The sequence below is a fragment of the Malaclemys terrapin genome, chromosome 20 (genome assembly GCF_027887155.1).
Source record: "Malaclemys terrapin pileata isolate rMalTer1 chromosome 20, rMalTer1.hap1, whole genome shotgun sequence".
NCBI classification, from domain to species: domain Eukaryota; kingdom Metazoa; phylum Chordata; order Testudines; family Emydidae; genus Malaclemys; species Malaclemys terrapin.
This window is the reverse complement of record NC_071524.1, coordinates 5,203,740-5,213,209: the sequence shown is the minus strand read 5'-3', so window position 1 is coordinate 5,213,209 and position 9,470 is coordinate 5,203,740. Positions and strand designations below refer to the sequence as shown.

Below are 9,470 nucleotides of genomic sequence, written 5' to 3'. Positions count from 1 at the left end.
CCATGAGCCCAACCAGCCCTGCTAGAGCCCAGGGGAGGGCTCCGGTGGTTGGGGGTGGGTTCAGCCCTCGGGATGCTTCTCAGTGTGAGGCTTTCACAACCCAGTCTGATACACCGAGTGACCGATCCTGTCACCCACTCATACGGCCTGAGGCTGGCAGGAGCAGTGTGTGTGTGTGTCTGCCATGGGAGTGAGTCAGTGCTATTGCGAGACCCTTCCCCTCTGCATCCCCTGACAGGTGTGTATTGAATTTCCTACATTTAACAGTCGGGTTACCGCAGTTCCCTCCAATCAGCACATTCCGATGTAACTGCGGGTCAGGGCAAAGCATTATCGCGAATCCCTGCAGTTTTCCTCTGAGTTCAGGGGGAGGAAACTTCAGACATGTCGCCATTTCCCCGCGTTCCCTGTGGGGTGAGGTTCTTTCCCAGGTGTCGGCGCTTGGGTTGATTCCCCCATCGTATTTCCTGGCCCTGGTATCCCAGGAACAAGAGTCAGCTCCAGAGACCCCTCGGGAGTCAAGTGCTGAGCATTTTTCTCTGTGTGATTCCCTTTGCCCCACGGGAGGGGTTCAGACCTCAGGGTTTTGATGTTTCTTTTCCCCCTTCTCTTTGGGGGCTGTTTGCAGTTGTGGATGCTCCTGCTCTGTTGTATTCCCCATCCTCAACTTGGGAAGCAGGTTGGTGGGTAGATGCTTTTGGATTTATTGTATACCACATGAGCTGTTTTCTTTCACTTCCTTGTCTCTAGGGTCGAGTGCTGGCCAGGTGTTGGGACTGTTTCTCCGGTTGCATGTGGCCCTGTGATTTTTCCTGCCCCTTCCTGTCCCTGAGGGCAGGGGGTTGTACAGAGGCTGTGGGATCTCCCTGATTAACAGACCCACTAATTCCTAATTTCTGTGGAAATCCCAGTCACTGGGGGGGCAGATGCTGGGGGGTTTTCCCTGGTCCCTCCCCACAGCATGACCAGGGCTGAGGAACGGGAGCAATGTCTCAGAACCTTCCACAGGAATCTCCAGGAAAAGGGCCATTGCACTGACACTGCAGAATGAGAGACTCCCCCCTTCTAGAAACAGATACACGCCAATCACTGTCGGTGTCACACCCCAGTTCCGGATCACAGTGTCGGCCTCCCTGGGGTGATACTGCTCCCCCAGATCTCCCCAGAGCCCAGCACCCCCCTCGGGAGGTCTCTCCAGTCTCTCCTATCTCACTCTGCCCCTCACAGTCTCACTCAGCACCCCCAGCTCCCAGTCTGGTGTGTCCCCCACCTCCACCTCCCAGTACCCCCTCAAACCCAGCTTTAAAGGTATGTCTTCACTAGCAATGTTAAAGTTCTGCCGCAGCAGCTCTTTAACATGGCTGTGTAGTTGTGGCACCAGCGCTAGGAGATAGCTCTCCCAGAGCTGTACAAAACCCAACCCCAGGAGGGGCGTAGCTCCCAGCGCTGGTGCACTGTCTACACTGACGATTTACAGCACTGAAACTTGCAGCACTCAGGGGGGTGTTTTTTCACACCCTGAGTGAGAAAGTTGCAGCGCTGTAAAGTGACAGTGTAGACAAGGCCTAAAGCATAATGATTCCTGGACACAAACCCCCCCTTCCCCAGGGCTATCAGGGATCCAGATAGGCCAGCCAGCCATGGAGATTGGGGGTCATGTTGGACTCTTCTGCCATCCCCAGAGACGGTGATTTCAGGGTGTTTCCAAACTTGCTCCAGGATGATGCAGACTGGGGAGAGAAACCAAAATATCCCCATTAGCCATGGGCCAGCCAGGTACCTTATGATCCCACAGGAGAGATTCCAGCCAGCACAGCCGGAGTGAATGACAGAGTGTTAAGGATTGGGGTGACTAGTGGGACTGGCACCACTAGCCTGGATCCAGCCGGGAGCTCCAGGGCTGTGGCTGGGCCTGGTCTATGAGCTGGTGGGGAGGTGGGAGGAGCTGGAATGGGGGTTGGGCTCCTTGCTTCCTCTCACTCCCCCCTGCGCAGGATCTGTCCCTGAGAGGCGTTAGGGCTCTGGGGGTCCATGGATTGTGTCCAGAGGTGAAGACTCTACAGGCTGCAGAGGGAGGGCTGAGTGGGGCTGTTGGGGTAGCTGATGGGGTAGCGATGGATCATCACTGAAGAGCCAAGGGGAGATGGGGGGCGTCAGGACTAGCTGAGGGGGGGATTGCAAGGGACCTGCCCGGGGGTGAGACTTACAGCTCAGGGCAGTGTGTTCAGGACCATTTGCAGCATCTGGTCCCATGGCTCTACAGCCAGCGCACACCCTGCCCCGCCTGCCCCATGGGGACCCCACACCTCTGCCAGCTCAGCTAGGTAATGCCGATACCACTAACCCCAGTGCAGTGTCTGCTCAGCCCCTCGCAGCCCCACTCACCCATGTAGCTCCGAGCCCTCCTGAACTCTGCAAGGGAAGAGAAACAAACATGATCAGGGGCACGGCAAACATGGGGAACTCGCTCCCACAGGAGATGCTGTTCTGGGAGAAGGGTCACTGGCAAATAGAAAGAGACCAAGTGATGTGAAATGCGACATGAAAACACGTCCTCTTACCTAGCTCTCTGACTGCCCTGTCTGAAATGGAAAGAGACGGAGTTATTCCCTGTCATTTAGGCAGAGGACTCAGTTCTGGGAGCTGCTCTGTGACCATGTGATAGCTTTACACATAGTTCATGGACCCTCACTGCCGAAGGAGAAATGTCCCGGCTGTTTGAAGTGAGAGACAGGTAGGGTGACCAGACAGAAAATGTGAAAAATCAGGACAGCGGTGGGAGGTAATAGGAGCCTATATAAGAAAAAGACCCAAAAATCGGGACTGTCCCTATAAAATCAGGACATCTGGTCACCCTAGAGACAGGCCCTTTCATCCAGAGACCAGACATCTCTGCTAATAGTAATGACCGGCTCTCAGGGATGTCTTTATATTGTCTTAGTATCAGGGACTGGAGCAAATGCTGCTCTCAGAGACATTGCTGTAAATCCACAATAACTCCATGTGCGTCACTGGAGTGACTCTGGATTTACATTGGTGTCATCCAGACCAGAATTCAGGCCTGTAAGAAGCTGCTGTTTGGCTGTGGTGGCCCCCAGCAGATTGGGAATTTTAAAGGGACACTGGTAGGATAAAAATCCTGGGTGGGATTTGCAAAGCATCTGGCCTTGGTGGAAGACTTGAGTCTGCATCCAGATATAGCTCCGACATTCTCAACCCTTCTAAGGGGAATTCCCTTTTTGTGTTGCTAATAACCTGTTGAAGCATCAAAGCTACCCACTGCAGCAGTCACCTATAGAAAGCAGCTGGCTTCTCCTACTATATCAAAACAATGTGATTGGCATTGGATTGTCAAAGGCAAGGTGACACCTGTCTGTCTATCCAGACATGAGAGCAAGTACCCTGTGACTGCTGCAGAGAGCTCACAGTGCTGCCATGGGGCTGGGGTAGCTCTAACGTGACTCTGAGTCAGTGTGGGCAGTAGTGAGCAAAGTAAGTGGGGCTGCTCCAAACTCTGGGTACATCTACGCTGCACTGGGAATGAGCTTCCCGCTTTGGGCAGCAGATACTGTACCTCAGAGTAGCATCCTGGAAACTCTCTATTCACCATTGTCATATATTTATGGTATGTTTTGTACAAAATATGCCTTGGTAGGTGTCATTTTGAAACTCTTGATCTGTTGAACATTAATATCTTGTTGGATTGTGTATGCTATGACTGTATGTGAGGTTCTGAAGTATTGCTGACTATGGGCATGTCTTCACTAACAATGTTAAAGCTCTGCCAACATTGTAATAAAACCACCCCCACGAGGGGAGTAGCTACCGGCGCTGGGAGTGCTGGTGCACTGTCTATACTGCCACTTTACAGCACTGAAACTTGCAGTGCTCAGTGGGGTGTTTTTTCACACCCCTGAGCGACAACGTTGCAGCGCTGTAGAGTGGCAGTGTAGACAAGGCCTTAGTTACTGAAATATGTTGTGAGGTTGGGAACACCCACAACCAGCCTTTCAGGTACAAGAAAGGACCAGCCAGAGAGCGTTAATGGTTCATCAGCATTCATGGAGGAAAGAATCCACTATCCCAGAAACTGTAGGCAATGGAGACTGCTTGACCAATGGGGGCTGTCTGATCCCGTCGTCACAGCAACGATCTTTCCATCAAACTGGAAGAAAGTATAAAAGAGGGGAAGTGACATCATCACTTGGCCTCTCTCCACTCCTAACTCAACACCTGGAAGAACATCTGCAGGACAAAGACTTTGAACTGGGGAAGGGTGGGCCCAGGCAGGAAGGCAGTCCCAGCCTGTGTATTGAGGAACTGTAACCTGCTTGGACCATCTGTCAGGCTGAGACACTGCCTGATTCAAACCCTGTTTAGTCTGTAGAACTCAGACTGCAAATTTATTTTTATTTTTTAAGTAACCATCTTTGATCTCTACACCTGGTACTTGTAATCACTTAAAATCTACCTTTCTGGAGTTAATAAATCTGTTTTATATTTAACCTAAAACAGTGTGTTTGGGTTGAAGTGCTTGGGAAATCTCAGCTCAGACTACAAAGGCTGGTTTGTGTCTATGGAGTGGGTAATGAACTTACACTGGCCAGGCTTCTGACCAGTGCAGGATGGTGCAGTTCTGGGGTGCAAGACTGGGGAGCTGGGGGGAGCTGGCTGGAGCCTTCCTATTGTTGGTTCATGAGTGGCTGGGAGATCAGTCATGTAACTCAGTTGGGTGTGTCCCTGCCTGTGGATGGCTGTGTAAGTGCAGAGCCTGTCAGAGGTTCGTAGCTTGAAATCAGCATCGCAGTGTGAGAGGCAGCCCAGGTTGCTGCATTTGTGGGGGGTCAGTGGTCCCACAGTCCAGGTTACACCCCGGAGACCATGTCACACCCACCCACACTGCTATTGTTAGTGCATTAGCTCAAGCAGAGGGAGCATGTGTCTAGCTACCCAAGCTGGGAAGCTCGCACCCACCTGCAGTGTAGACATACCCAAAGAGCCAAGGATCTCAGAACTGACAGAACGTGTGAGACAAAACTGTTGGTAATGAATGGCAGATGAGGTCCCTGATCAACCCCTAAACAGAGCCCACAATTTGCCCCTGGAGGCAGCACCCACAGCTGATGTCACTGCAGGGAATGAGGAGAGGGAGCATCACACCAGAATATGTATCATGTAAAGAGGGGCCTGCACTGCTGCAGCCTGTCACCTGGCCTCAGACCTCCTATTTCTGTGCCAAGCAATCCCTTTGTGGTGCTGATCTGCACAAGTTTGTAACTTCAGTAGTTAGTGCTTGGCAGGAGCTTAGCTGGGGAATGGCTCCACAGGGCTGTGTGGCACTGGAGTTACTGTCCACACCAAGAGTCATGAGTTCAGATCCTGTCTCGACTCCTAGTGGAACAATGTGGGTGGTGGGGCCCATCAGAGTGCACCTCACAAAGCCCATACAGAGCATAGCAGGGTTTGGAGGCTCTTTTCATTCGAGTTCCAGGCCTAGACAAGGTGGAGAGGAAACACGACAGGACTGAGGGCTCGGATAGCAGGGAGGCTCTGGGGGACTGAGGGATGCCCACAGAGCTGGGGCTGGGGGAGGAAGCCCAGGACTGGGATGTAGGGGGCTGCAGGCAGTGGTGGTGTTTGTCCCATGGGGACCCTCTGCATAGCTCAGTTCTGGGGCCCCTACCAGTGACCTGGCATGTATAGCGTGTGCGAGGTCATGCTGTGCGAAGGACACAATTCAGAGCCCAGGGCAGCACTGAGCAAGACAGAGCAGCTGACATCCGGCCGGTGAGATTGCAGGTGCCTAATGCCTCCATTAGCTGCAGGTTGGGATTGAGGGGCTCTGACAGAGCTGTGGGCCTAGGGAGTCATGGGCGGGGATAGCAGGGGGCTGCAGGTGGGGATTGAGAGTCACAAGCAGACTTGTGTGTGTGAGAGCCCAAGGCTGGGATTTTGGGAGGCTGCAGGGAGGCACAACGGGATCCAGCCGAGCTGGATGCAGGCAGCCCCCAGCATTGGGGAACAGGGATTGTGCAAATCTGAACTGAGATGTCTCCCCAGAGCTGCACGGAGGAAGTTTGCATAGCACCTAACTAAGGGCCAGTCTACACTAGAAGCACTACCTCGGTGCTGCTGCACCACTGTGGTGTGTCTGGAGAAGATGCTTTATGCTGATGGGAGAGAGCTCCCCCGTCGGCGTAGCTAATTCAGCTCCCTTGTCTCTGTCGGTGGAAGAGCATCTGCCCCTGACATAGCGCTTTCCACACCTGTGCTTAGGTCGGTGCTTTTTGACACTCCTGAGCGACATCAGTTATATCACCCTAAGCCCTGGTGTAGACCTGCCCCGTGTCCCGCCATTCCCTGCGCACTAGAGTCACTTTCAGTCATTAAACATGATACGGAAACCTGAGCTGTAAACTCTGCAGGTTTTGTTTATTTCCCGGGAATGGGGAGATGATCATGAAGATGATTGAAATCCATACAGCACATGTGGTGACTTTCCTATCCCATGACTGTGAAAGCCCAGACACATGTTTACTAGGGATTAGCCAAGTACCTGATTGCAAGAAATGGTCACTCACCCTGTGCAGGAACTGTGGTCCTTCGAGATGTGTCCCTACAGGTGCTCCGCTATCCACCCTCCGTCCCCTCTGCTTTAGTGTTCTCTGCTGGGAGCTTCACAGCAGAGAAGGAACTGAGGGTGGTTTTCCCACCCAGCGCAATAGAACAAGGGCAGGGGGTATGAGGAGACTAGCACACACGCATGGGCTGAACAGACACTGCTAGGAGAAATCTCCAATCAAAGGCACAGGGGGCACTAGCTCACTGTAGCAGGGTAGTCACCCGTTCCTGCCCAGAAGGGCTTAAAACAGCCCTTGCTGGGGCAAAAGAAAAGCTACTAGGCTGATTGGGGAAGTAGCTGCAGCTGGGCCACGCTAGCCTGCATAAAAAGGCTGTGAGCCAGAGGCCAGACAGTCTCTCTCTGTCTGTCTTCAGAGAGAGAAGGGCCTGGCTTCTGGGAAGCTCAGGTGCTTAGCGTGGGGGCAGGGCTGGGGAAAGGCCAGAGGGGCCTGGGAGCTCCAGACTGGCAACTCCCTAAGCTGCTGGGCCTTGTCCAAGGCCCCAGAGAGGCACTGGGTTCCAGAGAGGGGCAGCAAGTCCAGACCCAACCCTGCCTATGATGAGAGGCTTATACTGCAGTCTGCCCCAGGGAGTGGGGGCTAGTTGGTGACTGGCAGGAGCCTATGACTGAGGCAAGGTGGGGATGGGGGGGGGTTCCCTGGGGAGGGGAGACCCTGAGACTGAGGGGTGTACTGCAAGGGGGCAGCACCCCAGACAACAGGGCACGGGGTCTGGGAGGGACATGGGGGCGAAGCAGTGGCAAGGCGAATCACCAGCCTGCAGGGAGCGCTCCAGGACTCTGGAAGAGCTAATTCTGGGAGATGACCAGCAGGAGGCGCCGCAGGGGTGAGTCCGCACTGTTACACTCACCTAGAGTGGAGCTCCTGCAGGGACATTAACCGAACCAACCCTTCTTCTGAGATGCTGAAATGGAAAAGAGTTAGACATAGTGACATACTGTGTGATGCTGTGTGCCCCATAATGACTGGGGCTAGTTACAGACACATCCACAGCCACAGTACCAGCCTCCGTGCACGAGCCAGCAGCTTTGACAGGAGCAGGGCTGGAGGTTAGCGATACGTATCGACACGCAGCAGACCTGGGATTTGCAAAGCATCTCACCTTGATGGAAGACATAGATCTGGATCCCGATACAGCTCTGACATTCTCCACCCTTCTGTCTCCAGGGAATTCCTTTCCTGTGTTACTGACAGCCCTTTGGAGCATCAAAGCTACACACTCCAGGGATAAGCAGGGGATGGACATGCAGATGACTGGGGCTCACATCTGGGATCTGGCCTTAGCAATAAAGCATGGAAACATGAGCCACGTTCTGGGAAATGGCCCAGAAGACCATGCACAGCGGCAGACATCTATAGAAAGGGGCTGGCTTAGTGCTGCCTCCCCTGTGTTAGCTGCTCCTGCTGCCTGACTCTGATCTCCCGGTAACATGACCTGCTGTCTTCTCCTGACTCTCTGGCTGCCCTTCTGCACTGTCTCGATCTCTGATCTTCTGGTAGCTTGCCCTGGCCTGGCTCCTGGCTTCTGAGCCCTGTTCTGACCACTAGGCCTGACTGCCCACGTCCTGGTTCTGACAGTCTGCATGGACAACGTAGGCTACTGTGTTCCCCCAGACTAAGCAGCAGTTGCATTCCTGCAACTGTGCCATGATTTTTCTCTAGTGGAACATTTGGGGAACTGTCAGGCCCAATGGTTAAGATCCCATTCCTTTTGGTGGCTCCGGATGACCCCATAATACAGTCATCATTGCTTCCTTTGATGTTTGTGCCTATACCAAGATGACACACACACCTATGATCTTCTCCATCCCTTGGTCATCCTGTCTCAACTCTGGGTGACTATCACTGTAGACTTTATTGTAGAAATTCATAGCAATACTGACAGTAGTGGACACTACCAAAATGACTGTTTTTGTTCCCAGCACAGGCATATCCTATGCTGCAGGGATGGCCCAACCATGTATAAACCATGCAGTCTGTCTCCATGGCCTTCCAGAACGCATCACTTCTGATCAGGGGCCTCAGTTCATGGCCCGGTTCTCATGTGAGGCCCTTTGCCTGATGGGGGCCCACATGTGTCTTCTCAATTTACCCTCCCAAGTCCAGTGTGCAAAACCAAAAGACTAACCAGATCCTCGAACAGTAGCTGCGATGTTACGTCAGCCACCACCAGGGTGACTGGTCCTCACTTCTCCCTTCTGCAGAGTTTCCATATAACAACATAGACCCTACATCTGTGGATCAAAGACCGTTTTCCACTAACTAGAGGTACCACTCCTGATTCCATCTGCAATTACCTATGTCCTCTCCCATCCCATCAACCTCAGACCTAGTACAGCGGATTCCTCATGACAGCAAGGCCCCACCTACTCAGTGGAGGGAAAAGTATGGCTCTCCATGAAGCATCTCTGAACAGACAGACCCTTTCACAAGCTGGACTTTCAGTTTCTGGGCCCCTTTAGGATACAGCAACAGGTTAACTCAGGCACTTTTGCACATTGACTACCCCATTTTCTGGAGTTTCACCTGGTATTTCATGTCTCGCTTTTGAAACCCTACATGGGAAACCCTTTTGGCTGGCTGTGCTACCTTATCTGGGAGGGATCCGGCCCTGAGAACACCTGAGAGAGGGTGGAAAATATACCCACCCCTACACTAGTATAAGAATTCCATAAGAATCACCTCAAAAAGACTGGTCCAAGGGACTGATGCCAGGGAGATGTCTTGAAGCCTGGCCCACAGGGCTCTTATCAGCCAGTAAGTTCCAACCCACCACCCACTGACCTGCTGACAGTTACCAGACCTACAACCTCAACTGTAACAGAGGAC

The 9,470-nt window shown here is 52.9% G+C and overlaps 1 pseudogene; it reads right to left on the bottom strand.

Annotated features, from left to right (window-relative positions):
* Positions 1-453: 453 nt before the first annotated feature.
* Positions 454-9,470, bottom strand: part of LOC128826712 (butyrophilin subfamily 3 member A1-like) — a 53,698-nt pseudogene continuing 44,681 nt past the window's right edge.